This window comes from Camelus bactrianus, chromosome 10 (genome assembly GCF_048773025.1).
Source record: "Camelus bactrianus isolate YW-2024 breed Bactrian camel chromosome 10, ASM4877302v1, whole genome shotgun sequence".
NCBI classification, from domain to species: Eukaryota; Metazoa; Chordata; class Mammalia; order Artiodactyla; family Camelidae; genus Camelus; species Camelus bactrianus.
This window is the reverse complement of record NC_133548.1, coordinates 55,786,291-55,802,735: the sequence shown is the minus strand read 5'-3', so window position 1 is coordinate 55,802,735 and position 16,445 is coordinate 55,786,291. Positions and strand designations below refer to the sequence as shown.

Genomic DNA, 16,445 nt, shown 5'->3' with positions numbered 1-16,445 from the left:
ACACAGTCAAAGTCCAGGGCTTTTACAATTAGTCTTTCTACAGCAGTCTGAAACTTCAGAGTATTTTGGTATCACTAATTTGATAGATAGAGTCACACACTGGCTGGAACAAAATGTTCTCTGCCCCTTATCGTGGCTTTAATTTGGAGCCACTACCTTGATACCCTGAAGACTTACTCTATAAATGTTCTCTTTTAAGAGAAAATGTTCTTGCCAGAGTTACTCCTTCACTGTTGATGGAGAACACAGAGTGCTTGGAAATGAGCACACCTGGGTTCACACAAGTAGAACTCTGAGTCCACAGGGAAGGTGTCTGGGCCCAGTGGTAACAAGGGGAAGACTCCCAGTCCAGCCTTATAGGTACTGCCATCTCTAAGAGCAGGATAACAAAAACATTAGTGACTGGGTAGTCCAAAGTTCAAATCCTAAATACTTCCCAGCTAGAGAGACTTTTGAGGAAGTGAAAACTTATGAGCCCCAGTTTCTCCATCAGTATAAATTAGGTATGTAAATGAAACTTTATGAGGCACTTGTGAGAATTCAATGAGAAAACAAATATAAAAAAGGCTTGCCAAATGATGTCTCTCTGAAAGAAACTGTGGATTCCAAGGTACCTTTAAAAAATGTCATCCTCTCCACACCCTTGGGTATTTAGTATTACAGAGGCACTAGCCCTAGGGGAACTAGCCTCTTGACAGTAAAAAGATACCCCAGATTTCTCCCGGCTCCTTTGCACCAAACTGGGTTGGAGTTTTAGCCTCTATGCAAAGCAGCCAATGGTTTTGATCAAAGAATAAGTAAGAAGTGCTTTTCTGGGAATGTGTGGTCATTACTCTTCAGTGTGGTCAAAAAAGTTAGGAGAGCCTTGAAGATATTTCTTCAGTTCCTACTATGTTCAAGGCTTGAGTGAGAAGAGTATGATGCAGTGGTTATGAGCATGGACACTGGTACCCGACGATCTGGGCACCACCGCTTAACTGTAGGGATGTTAGTTTTCTCACCTTAAAATAGAGTTATAGTAGTACCTTTAATGAAGATGAAATGAGGTAATGTTTGCAAAATGCTTTTAGTGAGTGCTTGGCACATGGTAAGTGCTATGCATTGGATAAATTCATTTTGATTGTGTTGAGTGTTTACTTGGTCTATGTAGGTCTTGGCTTTTTCTATTGGATTATAAAATCCCCACAGAAAGAATGAATTTGGAAAGGGAAGGGGTAATTCACATTTCCCTTTGTATTAGAGAGTGTCCCTACACCTACTCGTGTTAGATGGTCTCATATATGCTTTCCATACAACTAATTCCCACCTTTCGGAATAGATGTTATCTTTTTTTTTTTTTTTTTAACAGACGAAGAAGTTAAAGTTGAGAGAGGATGGGTAAATTGCCTACGATTGTGCTGTATTGAAGACAGAATTTGAATCTGGCCTAATGACACACTCCATAATCAAATACTTTAACAGTTATGAGGTGAGCTGAGGGGAGAATCCAGAGCTTGTTGTTAATCTCTTATCAGTCCCCTAAAGTGTTTAGTGAATGTTTCTGAAATAATGCAAGGACACATAGTCCATACTGTGCCTATGGACCACACGCACAAAAGCAATTATCCTGCTTTCCCAGTGCAAATACAAATTTATGTCAGAAAAAGAAAAAAATTAATAAGTATATTTTTGAGAGGGGAGGGTGAAGGAGCAGAAGGGATGAAAAGGAAGGGAGGTATTCTGTGGAGTAGTAAATGCTGTAAACTTAATTCACAAGACTGACGAACACAAACATTCAGGAAGTACCATAAGAAACATGAAATTAGCTTCTGCCTGGAGGAAAGAAAAGGCCAGCGGACAAACACGTCACAGGCCACCAGGAAGCACTCATGTGAACAGGTGCAGGTGCAGCCAAGCACAGGAGGTGTCCCGAGGACAGGTGAATTTCAAGCCAGGCACTAGTGAAAACAAGGAGCATGAGTGAACAGAAGACTAGGACCCATTGTCACTGCTGTGGACTTTCAGGTAAGGCTGACAAGTCAGTGGCTCTTGGAGTTGGACTTTGAAAAAGGCTGTTCAGAGTACTTGGGAAAGATTGTTCCATACAACATGGAGTATAACGAGAAGGAGAAAGAGGATGGGAGACAGATGTGGAAGAGGCAGGAGGAAAGGGAAAGGGGAAAGAGAGTCTGGGGAGTAGAGAAGAATATTAAAGGTAGAAATAAAAAAGATCATACCATCGGTCAGATATTTTAGTTTAGCACCTGCTATACGCTCAACACTGAAACTCTAGGCTGAGGATACGACAGAATAAGAATACATACCACCATTCTTTGAATGTTAACAAAATGACAGGCACTATGGCAACAAGTTAGACACTTATTTCGGTTTGTTTTCATCTTAACAACAGCTCTCTGAAGTGAGGATTCTAGGCTTGAGAGATTAATCATAGCTAGTTACTGGCCATCTGGGATTCCCAAAGTATCAGAGTTAAGATAATGTACTTTTCTTCTCCTCTCTCCTCATCTTCCCTTTAATTTTGATAGAACTTAAAAAATGTTTTTGTGTATATTGCTAACTGTAAAAAGGATACATATTTACTGTAGAAAAATTGGGAAACACTGTTAATAAGGTAAAAAGGCAGTATTTTTCAAGTCTATGCAATTTTAAAGAAGTACAGGAAAGACCATCCTGAAACTGGTTGCTAAAGCATGTGTGAAAGATCCTGTTCTTGCATTCACATCAACACTGAGCATCAATCACCCTTTAAAAAACGCCCATTTGATAAAGGGAAAGGGAAGCTCGTTGTTATTTTAATTTGCATTTCTCTAAGACTCCTGAGATTTTATGGTTTTTCATGTTTTTGGCTGTGGCCTCTTCTGTTTTATGTGCGTATCTTTCCTTCATTTTCTTTTGGAATATGTGTTTCTAATGGATTTGTAAAATTATATCAAGAATATTAACTTTGTTGCAGGGGGTTGTGGTATAGCTCAGTGGTAGGATGCCTACTTAGCATGCACAAGGTCCTGGGTTCAATCCCTGTGCCTCCATTAAAAAATAGATAAACCTAATTACCTCCTTGCAAAAAGAAAAAAAAAAAAGAATATTAACTTTGTTAAATGTGGCAAACATTTTTCCTAGTTTCTCTTGTTTATAGGACATTTGACATAAAGAAAAATTTCATTCTTGTATAATCAAATTTACTGCACAATTTCTTTATGTTTTCCTCTTTTGCTTTCTTCATTTGGAAAGACCTTCTTCACACCAAGGTTGGCTTTGTTATCTGCTAATGGGCTGGGTTTTGAAGGAGGCAAAGGATGTGGATTGACCCAGAGGAGAAGAAAGGGGTTTCGGGACTCAAAGCAAATGCAGGGATGGGGCTGGTGCTGGCAGAAGCAGGGATGGGGCCCAGGGACTGGCAAATAGAAATTGGACTGCATCAGTCTATGGAAGGCAGACATGGAGGAAAAAAAACATATGGGTTTGGGGCCGGGAAGGCTGGGCTGTGGAGCCTGGTATTGATTTGTTAAACAGAAAATAGAGAGTCATGCCAGCTTCTCCCCAAAGGGAATCCCAGATGGGAAAAGGACACTGTATAACAATAAATCTACTAGAAGTTGCACAGATACAGGGAGCCGGAAGAGCTGGAATGCTGTTGCTGCAACCCAGGCCCCAGGTGATGACATACTGATGTCAGAAATGTTTCTGCAGGGAAAACAACAAAAACTAAAAAACAGCAACAAGAACAACCCAGGACTTGGTGACAATACACTAGGAGACACACAAAAGATCGAGGTTAAAATGTCTCCTGTGTTTCGAGGAGGTGAAGTTTCTGTTTCAATGACAGCAGCAGAGGGATTTCGAAGGATAAACTGGTTTGGGGAGCAGCACAAAAAGGGAAACCTAAGCTCAGCGTTTGGGCGCTCTAATTTCTGGGTGCTGATTTAATATCTACAAGCACCTATCCCCTAGATGAGAAGAGAAAGAGAGAGAGAGAGCAGCTCACTGGTAGAAGGAGGGAAGCTTGAGATTAGCAAGGAAACTGAGGGACTTGATTCTTTCCTCCCCAGCATATGACTCTGTGCTTGGAAAATGAAGCAGCTTGCTGGCTCCTCAGGCATATTTGGGGACTGATTAATTAATGAGCACAGAGCCTAAAAGGTGTAATTTTGAGAAATGACAGCTTCCATGTTGATGTCAGTGCTTGGGGTGAGATCCTCTGAGCAGAGTTGCCAGATAAAATACAGATCTCAGTTATATGTGAATTCAAGATGAACAATGAAAAAAATTAACAGAAGTATAACTCAAATGTTGTATGGGACACATTTACACTAAAGAAATTATTCACTGTTTATCTGAAATTCACATTTAACTTGGTGGCATATATTTTTATTTTGCTAAACCTAGAAACCCTACCTATAAGGGGAGATTCTCCAGGAAGATGGCAGGTTGTACTAGCAGTTGGTGACAGTTGGGAAACAGAAAACACAGCAGGAAATTTCAGCTTCCCAAAGATGAGAAGATGCAAATGAAGCAGGATGAAGAGATGATAAATGCAGAAGAGACGAATCAGTCAATTCGTGTTTCTTGAGCACCTGCTCTGCACTGTGCTGGGTACTTTGGGGGCTTTACTCAAGGGGATTACAATGAGTTTTAAGTTGATTCCTACAGTCAGTCATTTAACGAGCAGGTATTGAGAACGTACTGTGTCCTGGGTTCAGACCTTGGCACTAAGTTCTCAGAGGAAGAAGATTGTGTTGGGGTTCATCACAGTAGAGGAGACTAGAATAACCAGGAAAAAAACATTTGGAGACCAATTCAAGAGGGAATCTAACTGGGAACTAAAAGTGTGGCTTCTGAGAGCAAAAAAGTGAGTAAAGAATTGACGTCTCCTCTATCTCCATGGCTTTCTTTAGTTACCTTCGAGAAGCAACCAGTCAAAGGATGCAGCAATCAGCTGAAGATCACACATTAATTGAAGGATAGGGCCTTGGAACCAAGCCCTGAGTCACTCTAAAGGTCTGTGCGTGACACCACTCTGTGCTGCTGTAAGAAAGGGCTCGTGAAACATGCCAGCTGTTTGCACTGACAAGAAGATGGAAGAGTCTGCAGATGAAAATTCACTGTGGGGATATTCTGCAGACAAAGTGCTGAGCAATAACATTCTCTCCCCAGCCCCACTTTCCCTCCAAGTTCCAGGATCCTCGGTGAGAGGCATTTCTTCTTTGGGAAAGCTGAGCGTGCAGATGAGTTTTCCTGATGAGGGTGAGCACTGGTGAAGGGTTCCTTACTAGACAGACCTGGGAAAGATGACCTGGAACTTCTGTGTCCGAGCTCCCCTTCATGTCCCCTTCTCCCCCGAAATGTCAGTGGCTCAGCATCCAATACAAGTGTGGCCGTGAGGGCACGAGACCTCTGCAGCCCATGTGATGGGAAACCTGGCACCTCATGCACAGTGCCGTATTTCCTGTCTCAGGGCATGGCTGGTACAGGGCCAGAGACAAAGGACTCGCTAGTGTTTTTACGAGTACGTCACAATTTATGAAGGGCTATAATCCACATATTTCTCTTGTTACTCAGAAAAATCCTGAGAAGTACTTTCAGATGGGGAACCCAAATTTCAGAGATGACAGGTGATTGGTCCAAGTTCACACTGCCTAAAAGTGTTGGGGTTACACTTTGGGACCTAAATTCTTCTAATTCTAAATCTCACAATTACTCCCATCACAGCTGCCTGATTTCTGGGAAATTCCTTGTAAACATACTGATACAACTGTTTCAGGGGACTGTCTTCTGAGGACTTGGGCTTTGGGATATGAGAGCTTATTATTAAGGGATTTGGCCTCAACTCTTGCCCTTCTTCCTCTGATAATAAAAACTACCATTTACTGGGCACTTTCCGTGTACTCTGCATCACTGAAGTTAAGTAAGGTCTCCAAAGCTTAACTCTTCATTATTTAGGCTTTGAACATGTTCTTTCCAAAACAACGAGTCCTGCCTGTCCCCAACAATGTTACAATCTTTCAAGTGCCTACTTTCAACATAGACTCAACCATAGTTTCTCAATTAGATGTGGTTGGACCAGTTTGGGGACTTTGGGAGAAATCTGCAAGGCTGCCGTCTCCAGGAATGCTCAAGTGTTTTGTGGAAGGCCTGCATCCTCTCACCTTTCAGTGAGGAGCGCCCTGTGCTGATTTTCCTGAAGCTTTAAGATGAGGAAGTCACAATGAAGGGAGGGGGTGTTGGGGGCAGGAATGGGAGCTGGCACGACAGCTCTCGACGGGAAAGGAACAGGGCTCCTGTGTGCTTACCGCTTCCCTTAGTTGATTAGCAAATATTTACTGAGTTCGTATGTCACCTACATCCTAGCTGTGTGTGTGGGGACTCTGGCCATATCCTCCTAGCACGTGGGAGGAGACAGCCATGTTAATAGGTCATCTTAGTTTCCTCTTTCTACACAAAGTACCTGCAGATTATACAAAGGATCAGTGCTCGGCTTTAGGTTTAATCACAGATCTTGATCTGCAGGTTGGGGAACATTGATTTTCTTTTTCTTTTTTAAAATCTCATGTATTTTGAGCTTTCATTATTTGCCTGGTGATTTGCTAAATATTTGTATGTTCATTGTCTAAGACTGTTTCCTTGTCTGTAAAATAGAGGCAATGATGGTAGCTGCCTTGTGGGGTTATAGTAAGTCAGATGATAATAACAGGGGCAATTTGTTCAGAGCGAGCCTTATGCCAGGTACCATCATAAGCATAGTAATTACTGAATTCAATACTTAGAAAAATCATGAGGTGGATACTCTTATTAGCCACATTTCACAGATCAGCACATTGAGGCTCAGACTGGTTAAGTAAGTTGCTCAAGCTCACAAGGCAAATAAGTGACAGAGTCTGGACTCTAGGTTGGTCAGAGGTTAAAGCTATGTGTGCAACTAGAGACCCACAGTGCCTTCATAATAAAAGTGTAAGAAGATTCTAATATGTGGTTTGGCAACGACTGCTCTCTGTTGGTTGTTTCTAATCCGTTCTGCAACTCTATAAACAGTTTTACAAACTAAAATTTAAAATTTTCTCTGCTCCACAGCATTGGACAGATGTATTTTTTTCCCCCTCAGAAAACTACCTTAGGGCTGTAAGATGCTAGTGGAAATAACATTAATGCTTTATAAGGCATGAAGGCTTCCAGGTCCCACAACCCTCAAATGGACTTAATTGCCTTCTGATCAGCCTCCCCATCAAATGTGAGACCTCTGCGGGGTGGGGATGGCCTGGTCTGATTTATTTCTGTGTCCCAGCACCTGGCACCCCACAGATGAACGAGGAGAGAGCAGAGCTCCTGCACAGAGCCAGCCCCTCTCCTCCCTCCTCTCCAGTAATGGACAGATATATTCTTGATAAAAGAAATAGAAAACAAAGGTCATCCCTCTGGGGCTTGGAAGCTAAAGTGAATACATTTCCACTGCATGCTCCCTTTTCTCCTTAATTAACTTCTTTTCTCCAGTTAAAAATAATCTTTGATGATCTTTGGCAGCAACCTTGAAGGAGAAAAATTCACCAAAGGGCAACAGATAGCCTGAACAGAAAGTGAGAAGGGCGAAGAGCAGGGAGGGGATTAATATTTATTAAGCTCCTCTATATGCCAGTCATCTTAAGTATGTTATTCAACTCAAATTTGCTCAAGACTTATTGAGCACCTACTGCATGCTTGAAAGTGTGCTGATGACGATCTATCAAATTCTTACCACAACATTGCAAAATGAGGACACAGAGCCTCAAAGGAGTTAAGTAATTTGCCCAAGGTCACATGACCAGTTGTTGACAGAACCTCATTGCAAACTCTGGTCAGCCTGCTTTCAGTCTGTGCTATTTTCATTATTTTTCTGCTTTGCCCAGGTGATGCTGCTAGTAAAGGAATTCTCTGAGATTCTAAGTTGATAAGCCCAAGTTCTAAGTCCCAATTGATAGACCCAAACTGCACCCCATCCCCTACCCTTGTTCGCCATCGGTGGACTCACACTTTCAGAGAAGCTGGGAAATTAGGGGAGACCAATAAAAGATTTCTTTAAGAAATCTTTTTTTATAGATTTAGTCAACTAGCATTGCTTTAAGCACTATTTTGGAAACTTTCTAGTAACTTTGAATTTGGCTTTGAAGAAACGCCTTTTAGGAATTGCTGATTGCTCTGGAAAAGTCTAAATAAATATCACAGCTTTCCAGAGGCTGTACACTTTGCACTGAGTGTAGTGTTTGCACATCTCAGAGGCACGTCACTAGAGCTAGTGGGGCCAGAAATCCTCTGATGTGGGGCAGAAATCCTCCAGGCACAAATAGGCTTGGAGCCAACCGCTTCTGCTCTAAGCAGTCCAAGTGGAGCCAGAAACAAGAGGCATGGAGTGAAATGTTTCACAGGATAATCGGCAGGGTCAGTCTCACACTTGCCCCTGTCAGCTATGTGAAGAGGCACGTGTTTTTAGAATGTTTTGAACTATTCTCTTATGCACTGGAAAACCAAACATCAAAGAAATCAGCTTGCTCTTGAATTCTGCGGCTGCAGTGTTTCCCATTATGATCCCTTTTTTTCCTCTTTAAATTGCTTGGTATGATTAAGACAGAAATCAAAGTAGTCTATCTTTTAGAAAAGCTGGCAAATTCTAGCATTTACATCTCATAAATATCTGGATGCTAAAAGAAAAGCATCTATTGATGGCAATAGTTTATTGAACACTTAACCATGTACTGGTCCTTGTGATAACAGCTGATGATAAAGTGATGAATGGCTCCTGCTTTCAAGAAGCTTTCAGTCTAGTGGGAAAACAGCACAGACATGCAGAGTCATACTCAGAACAAAATGGGGTTATTCTTCACCACTGAAGTACTTCTAAGGCAGGCTGCAGGGAGCTGGTGCCAGGTGGGGCCAGGCTCATGTCCCTTCTGCTTCTTAATGACACAGGGACCTTGTCCAGATACTCCATCTCATCCATCATGTTTAGCTCTCTGTTAGAGATGAACAATGCCATCTCTTAGGACTATTTTGAGATCCAGCACAGTACTAGACTCATGTATCATCAAGATAATCTGCCATAATTTGCTTAACCATTGCTCTGGTATTTTTAAAAAATAATACATGTGCTGTGCCTGATGAAAGAAAATTCAGAGTACTGAAGAGTATAAAACGTAAGTCTCTCTCCCTTGTTCCTAGTTCACCTCCTGGAAGGCTACCACTCTTTTTAATCCTTTGTCTATTACTCCACAGATGTTTTAATGCTTAATATACATGCATATATGCCTTTTAAAATTTTATACAAATCCTAGCATCCTATATAGACTGCTCTGCAGTTTGGTTTTTAATTTATTTTGAAGCTCTTTTTATATCAGTGCACAGAGATTGCATCATTCTTTTTAATGGCTCTATAGAATTACATTTTGTTGATATATTGCAGTTCACATAACCATCACCCTGTTGATAGACATTTTGGTTATTCTCCATCTTTTGCTGTTGCAATGCTGCAATTAATATTCTTCACATATATCTTTGTATGTATGTTTCTGTAGGATAAATCTGATGCTGTGTCAAAGTAATAGTCATTTTTGATAGAAATTGTTCAATCACTCTTCAAAAAGATTGTACCAATTTACACTCCCATCAACAATGTATGACAGTGGTTCCCCACACCCTAGTCAAAATAATGTATTGTCAAACTTTTTGATCCTTGTCAAACTTTTTGATCCTTGCCAAACTGATGAAAAATAATGTCTTACTTAGTTTCAATTTTCAGATCTCTTACTTTAAGTGAAGTTGAACATTTTTATTATCTGTTCAAAAGCCACTTAGAGATCTTTTTGTTCAGAAACTTTGCCATAACCTAATCCAATAACAATTAAGGAAGCTAATAGACAAGGGTGTAATACATAGAACACCCTGTTTGACTTTGGAGATGAAAGATGAAGATGACAAGATCTGTGCAATAAAGATTGGTCATGAAAATTACTTAGGTAAAAGAAGCTGACTCATAGTCAGACTGTTTTGACAATCTCTGGACAGTGTGGATGATGTATTGGAGATGCCAAGGGAACTGGAGGGAGGAATATAAATTAGTTAAAAAGTTGTTGCAATAATCAAAGCAAGAGACAATAGTATCCTGAACTAAGGCATTGCCAAAAAGAATGGAGATGGTGAAATCAATTTGAAAAACATTTCAGAAACAGATCAGAAAAACTTGATGGTTCAATAAATGTCAGATATGAAAGAAAGAGAGAAGCAATTTAGGCAAATGAATGGATTAAAAAGAAAGGAAACCCATAGTGGGGAACCTGGCTTCTAACATTACTAAACAACTACTAAGTAAGGGCTTTTATTAGTTGGTTGTATATATATGGTTATATATATATAAATATAAACATCAAACAATGAAAATAATACACACATTGCATTGATTCAATTTCACAATAACCCTATTAGGGAAATATTATAATCCAGGTAAATATTCAAAAGCCAAATTAGAAAAGTTAAGTAACATGTGCAAAGTAAAAACTATTGAATTAACTGACTATACTTCAATACATACATACATACATACAGAAAAAAAAAAACTATTGAATTGTCTCAATTTATACAGAATTCAAATTCTGACATATCTGACTGCAAAACCAATGCTCCTTACACTATTCCAAGTTACCCAGGCTTAAAGAAAAGATTTAGGGAGAAAAAGTTATCTTACATCATGCAGTGAAGCAAACCCTCAACACCTGCAAAGCGTCAGGAATTATTCCCTGAGCTACTATATCATCAGTTTGGTTTAAATACAACAATTCTCAGAGGAACCCATTATAACTCACAGCTGCCTCCATTCTGAATTGACCAAGTTCACCCTTTTTACAGAAAAAACCTAACCTCTTCCCTTCACCTGCTGTCACTTCTCTGAAACTCATTTGGGAAAACATGTCAAATTGTATTAAGAATTTTGACACTGTAAATATAGTCATATTCAAATGTTACACAAAAATGCCTCGCCAAGGAGATAACATCTTCATTAAATATATTGACTGTTAAATTGGATGGGGGATTGTGAACACATAATTAACATAACTACTTTGAAAGGGTAATGGACTACTGGAGAAACAATTCCTGATATTTGGACTGAATATTACATATTATCTGTCAAAGCAGATTCTGTATCATTGCTTACATTGGAGAAATCATATATTTAAATTTCATTTAACACTAATCAACTACTAGCTTCCTTCTATATGTGTTATTACTTTATTCTCAGTCTTTTCATTGGGTAAGTGCTTTCATTATTGTAACCAGCTAGTGTGTACTGAGCCTAGCAAGGTAATTGATTACATGGCTCTTTAGTTTTTTGTTCCCAAAGCTAATTATACACTTCATATACTAAGTAGTTAATGAAGACAGTTTAAAACAAAAAAAGTAAACACTAAGACAAAACAAAAAATGTGAACAAGAATAGCTAACAGTAATAATGAACATTAATTCCCCAGGTATTGAGTTATGGAGTAAAGAAGTGACATAACTCTTCAGAAAAATAACACAAATCTACAAGTTTCAAGTTTCTCAGAATTGGGCCAGGATAAAGAGGAAACTTGGAATTAGATCAGGTTTAAAAAAAAAACAAACCTTACCTGGCAGGGGAGATACCATGATCATGAAGGTGGTTTTCCCAGGGCGAGGCTTATCCATTGCACTCCGGATGTGCTGACTCCTGCGATTTCCCCAAATATGGGAAACCCATAATTTGTAGTAGTTGGGGACTGCGTTCGCACTTTCCCCTAAAAGAAAAGAAAAAGAAAGAAGAAAAAGGAAATGAGAAACCTCTAAAGGCTATGATTAGCTTTACAAACACCTGAGGAGTGAGCAGCATAGGAAGAGATCAGCCTTGTTCTGTAAGAGAATTTAGACATGAAACTGTTATTATTGGGGGAAAGATGGCTTATTCAATAACTGCTAAAAAAAATCCAGATATGCATCTGGGAAAAAAAATTAGCTTGGAGCCATACCTCAAACCATATGCCAAAAATAAATTTCAGATAAACCAAAGATTTAATTATTTAAAATTACTAACAGAAATAAGGAGCTATTTTATAATTTCAGAATGAAGAAGAGGAATAAATAAGCTGCCATTATTCACACATGATAAGGTTATATACATAGAAAATCCAAAAGAGCCTACAGATAAATTACTAGAATTAAAAAGTGAGATTAAGAAGGTTGCTGGGTAAAGGGCCAATATATAAATCAATTGTATTTCTATGTACAAACAACAAACAATTAGGAATTAAAATTTTTAAATTTTCAAAAACTTAGAAATAAATTCCGACCCCAAAATGTGTAAGATCTTTACACAGAAAAATATAAACTTTATTGAGAAACATTAAAGAAGTATTAAAAAAAAAAAAAGGAAAGCTATACTATGCTTATGTGTTGGAAGACTCAATTATCTTATAGATGTCAATTCTATTATCCATAGATTCAATGCAATTCCAATGCCAGTCCAAAGAAGACTTTTGTTTATGAAACTCCATAAGCTGATTCTAAAATTTATAGGGCCATGGAAAAGTCCAATAGTAGCCAAGCCAAAAGAACGAGGTAGGAGTAACTGCTCCATCAGATATCAAGATTTATTATAAAACTATAGTAATTAAGTCAGTATGGTAATGGTGCAAGGAAAGAAAATAGACCAATGGAACAGAACACAAAACTCAGGAAAGAACCGCCACACACACATTTGATTTATGATAAAGGAGGCACTTCCAAACAGTGGGGAAAGGACGGTCTTTCAATAAAAATGGTGCCGGGTCGTTAGATATCCATATACTGAAAAAAGGAAAGACAATATACAAAATTTAACACTAGGTAGATTACAGTCTTAAATATGGAAAGCAGAACAACACAATTTCTAGGAGATTTCATAGGGAGTATCTACCTTGAGACAGATGAAAAGTTCCTAAACAGAACCAAAGAATGCACAATAGAGGAAAGACTGATCAGTTTACTACATTAAAAAGAAGAACTTCTATTCATCCAGAGACAGCACTAGGAAGAATAAAAAGCAAAGCACAGATTGAGAGGAGATATGCAGCATGTATAATCTACAGAGATTTACATCTATATATAGGAAAAAGCACCTACAAATCAATGAAAGTCAAACAATTGAAACTTATAGATAGGCAAAAATCTTCAAAGGCACTTCACAAAAGAGGATATCCAAATGGCCAAAGAACATTTGTAATCAGGGAAATGTTAATTACACAATCATAAGCCACAGCATACCCACTAAGATGGCAAGTTTTAAAAAAGAAAAAGAAAAGAAGAAGAAGAAGAAAAAAACTCCAATAAAACTTTTATTTAGAGAAAAAGAAAAAGAAGGAAAAGGACGTGGAAAGACGTCTCTCATACGTGGCTGATGAGAATGCAAATTGGTATAACCAGAGGCGAAACTCTTTGGTATTAGCTTTGGAAGTTGCACATATACACACCTGTGACCCAGCAATTCTACTCCTAGGAATATACCCAATAGAAATGCATTTACATGTGCATCAAGGGACTTATATTAGCACATTCACAGCAGCATTCAGCATTAATTATAAGAGCAAAAAACTGGGAACAATCAACATGACCATAAACAGTACAATGAATAATAAATGGTGGCATATTTTTATAACAGAATACTACACAATGAAGAAATAAACCCACAACCTATAAGCCAAAGAAGTTAGATATAAAAGAATATTTCTGTATGTATTATTCCATTCTTAAAGCTCAAAAACAAACAAAAAAATGAAACTATGATATGTGTTTAGGAATCACTATTATGCAGTAAAACCATAAAGAAAAGCAAGTAGTTATTACTATGAAAATTCAGGATGGTGGTTACTTTGATGGGAGGGTGGACACAAAAGGGGGCTGTTGGGAAGCTAGCAATGTTCTATTTCTTGACATTGGTGGTGATTACCTGAGTATTAGCATTGTGATCATTCACTGAGTTACACGTTTTGTTTTGTGGACTTTTCTGCATATGCACTGTATCTCAGTTTGGAAAATGGTTTAAAGAAACCCTCTGTTTAGAGACAACGCAAATATGGCAAACTGTCAACAATTGCTGCTGCGACTAGGTGAAGAATATATGGATATTGTGATATTCTTTCAACCTTTCTGTAAGTTTGAACATTTTTTAAAAAGTTGGAGGAAAAACTCTTCTTTAAAAAAAATCATAGTATAGTTGATTTACAATGTTGTGTGTTGTGCTAGTTTCTGGTGTATAGCAGGGTGATTCAGTTATACACACATATATATCTTTTTTGTATTCTTTTTCATTATAGATTTTTACAAGCTATTGAATATAGTTCCCTGTGCTATACAATAGGACCTTGTTGTTTAACTATTTTGTATACAGTAGTTTGTAACTGCTAATCCCAAACTCCTAATTTTTTCCTCCCCTTTTTCCCCTTTGGTAACCATACGTTTGTTTTCCATGTCTGTGAGTCTGTTTTTGTTTTGTAAATAAGTTCATTTGTGTCATTTTTAAAGATTCCACATATAAATGATATCATATGATATTTGCCTTTCTCTGTCTTTCTTCATTTAGTATGATAAGGAGGAAAAACTCTCTTTTGATTTAACTTCTCCTGTGATTGCTACCTCATTTCATCCCCTTACCTTATGGCAAAACTCCTTGAAAATGTTGTCTATACTCAGGGTCTCCAGTTCCCTTCCTCCAACTCTCTCCTGAACATACTTCTTTCGGGGTTTTGCTTCCACCACGGCAGTGAAACTCTTCCTCAAGGTCACAGATGACCTCCACTTAATCCAATGATTGTGTCTCCATTCTTATCTTTATTTACTATCTGCAGCATTTTACATTGTTGATCTCTCTGCCCTGCAACACTTTCCAGTTTCTGGGACAAAAGCCTGATTTTTCTCTAATCCAGATGCTTCTTGTCATTCTCCTTTCCTGGTGCTCTTCATCTTCCCCGACCTCTAAATATTAGAATGGCCCAGGGCTCTGCCCCGAGGCAGCACATGGACATTTCAAACCTTTATTTAAAAGTAATTTTTTTTTTCACTGAGACCTTGTCTGGATACCGTTATCTAAAATTGAAACTCTACACTTCTTAACTTCTTTTCTTAGTTTGTTAAAATATTCTCCTTAGTGCTATCAAAAAATGCTATCTATTTTACTTATTTATTTTTGTTTACTCCCTGTCTCCCTGACTAGAATGTAATTTTCAAGAGTTTTAATGTTACTACTGTGTGTCCAGAGCCTAGAACAGGGCCTGGGACACATTAGGCACTCAATCAGTATTTGCTGAATAGTTAATGAATTGCATTTTTAGGTAAAATCCATAGCCCAAGCTTATAAAACTCTGCTTAATTTGTCTTCATTTCATACCCCTTTAATGTGTTTTTTTGGTCTGTCTACTCTGATGAAATACAAGCTTCATGAGGCTTGGGGGTCTAGTCTGTCTTTCTATCTCGTTGATATGTCCCCAAGATCTAGCAAAGGCCTAGCACAAAGTTGGCAATCAATAAATGTCTAGGGAGAAAGTGAATGAATAAACAATGAAGTAAATAAATTAAGGAAAAAAAACCCCCAACTTTCTCAATGGTTAGAGCAGGATTCAAATAGACACAAAGAAGCTAGGCCATCACTCTCCATGGGAGGAGAAAGGATATTCGTCCTGAAGCATCAAGAGTCCAAGATGACATACTCAGAATCCCTTCAGAGTCAACAACCTTCAAGAACATTTTTCCCTCTGAATAGTCTGACCAGTTACTGAGGGATAAAGAACAAGTGTGGAAATAGTCCACCTTCACCAAATGGGCTCCTTTTGATGTACTAGTCAGAGATGGCTTGAAATGCCTGGTTATGGACAATTAAGGATGACTGGGCTTTAAGACTCAGTAGTTTGTGCTTGAGACAATGATGGCTGTGTGGGAAGAGAAGTGGGAGGATGCCTTCCTGGTTGGGGGTAAAGTACACTGTGTGTACTACATGTATTTTATTGTTATTATATGTTTGCAAGAAGTTTTACAGCAAATTAAAGTCAGGTTTAAAGGGAAAAGAAACCACAAAAGGGAAAAATGCAATTTGGAGTGGAGAAGTTGGAGGAGCAGTTCGTCAACCAATTTCATGAGAAGAAATCACTAAAGGCCAGGCATGTCATTTAATTGACACCACTGAATCTTTAAAATAACTTTTCATGGTAAGTATACAGTTCCCATTTAATAGATGAAGAAATGGGAGTTTAGAGGTATGAGGAACTTGTTCAAGTTCACATGGAAAGTAAGCCACACCCTGAGTGAAACCTTGATCCCTCTGCTGCCAAGCTCAGACGTCTCCCACCATAGCTGGTAGTCTGCCCCCCGTCCTCCAAATAAAGTCTTAGCCCCCTAGAGCTTTGCATCTGAGGTGACTGCCCCAGAGTTCCCTCTATAATGCTGTT

General features: G+C 38.6%; 1 long non-coding RNA gene and 1 other non-coding gene across 2 annotated transcripts in view; one reads left to right on the top strand and one right to left on the bottom strand.

Annotated features, from left to right (window-relative positions):
• LOC141578898 (uncharacterized) overlaps nucleotides 1-16,445 on the bottom strand; it is a 61,793-nt gene that overhangs the window by 17,571 nt on the left and 27,777 nt on the right. Inside the window, exon 2 of the long non-coding RNA XR_012509760.1 lies at nucleotides 11,625-11,771. This is a non-coding gene — a long non-coding RNA (uncharacterized LOC141578898). The remainder of the gene's footprint in view (nucleotides 1-11,624; nucleotides 11,772-16,445) is intronic.
• On the top strand, nucleotides 11,617-11,774 carry LOC123613821 (U1 spliceosomal RNA). Its single transcript, XR_006721265.1, has one exon. It is a non-coding gene; the product is annotated as a U1 spliceosomal RNA (small nuclear RNA).